We start from the raw sequence: 503 nt of genomic DNA, 5'->3' as shown, positions 1-503 counted from the left end.
TATTTTTTTTCTGTTTTGTCTTTTTTTTGCTATTTAATTGTTAGTGTTAGATTTAGTGTTAGAAAAGAAGAAGATTTAGTGTTAGTGTTAGAAAAAAGAATATGTAGAAGAAAAGAAGAAGAAGAAGAAGAAAAGAAGTAGAAGTAGAAGAAGAAGAAAAGAAGAAAAGAAGAAAAGAAAAGAAGTAAAAGAAGTAGAGAAAGATGAAAAAGAAGAAGAAGAAAAGAAGTAGAAGAAGTAGAAGAAGAAGAAAACAAGAAAAGAAAAGAAGTAGAAAAAATGAAAAAAGAAGAAGAAGAAGAAGAAGAAGAAGAAAGGAAAGAAGAATAAGGATAGAAGAAGAAGAAGAAAGGAAAGAAGAAGAAAAAAGAAGAAGAAGAGAAGGAAAGAAGAAGAAGGATAGAAGGAAACTACCCAACCCCTGACCCAGACACCCCGACCCCGACACCACACCCTGACACCTGACCCTGACACCCTGACCCCAACACCCCGACCCCGACACC

Source organism: Triticum dicoccoides, chromosome 3B (assembly GCF_002162155.2).
Source record: "Triticum dicoccoides isolate Atlit2015 ecotype Zavitan chromosome 3B, WEW_v2.0, whole genome shotgun sequence".
In the NCBI taxonomy this organism is placed as follows: domain Eukaryota; kingdom Viridiplantae; phylum Streptophyta; class Magnoliopsida; order Poales; family Poaceae; genus Triticum; species Triticum dicoccoides.
This window is presented reverse-complemented; position numbering follows the sequence as displayed.